The following is a 524-nucleotide window of genomic DNA, read 5'->3' on the forward strand; positions in this document are numbered from 1 at the left end:
GGCCGTTATTTCTTTGCTTGTTCCCCCTACCTCTCTCTCTCTCTCCTTGGCTTCTTCCTTTCCTCTCTCTCTTTCCCTTCTGGGACTCCTGTTATATGAGTGTTGGTTTAATCAATGGTATCTCGCAGGTCTCTTATACTCTGTTCATTTCTCTTTATTCCTTTTCTTTCTGTTCTTCAGATTGAATAATCTCTCTCTTTTTTTTTTTCTATCTTAAAGTTCACCGATTCTTCCTTCTGCCAGTTCCAATTTGCTTTTGAGAATTTCTAGTGAATTTTTCATTTTGGTTATTGTACTTTTCAACTCCAGACTGCGGTTCGTTTTTTTAAAAAATTTCTTTCTTTATTGATACTCTCTATGTGTTGAGGTGTTATTGTAATATGTTCATTTAATTATTTAAAATGGTTTCTTTTATTCTGTGAACATACATATAATAGCAAATATGAACTCTGTCTAAGTCCAAGATCTGGGCTCTCTTACAGAGAGTTTCTATTGACTGCTTGTTTTCCTGGGTATGGGCTACA

Source organism: Pteropus vampyrus, unplaced genomic scaffold (assembly GCF_000151845.1).
Source record: "Pteropus vampyrus isolate Shadow unplaced genomic scaffold, Pvam_2.0 Scaffold121, whole genome shotgun sequence".
NCBI lineage: Eukaryota > Metazoa > Chordata > Mammalia > Chiroptera > Pteropodidae > Pteropus > Pteropus vampyrus.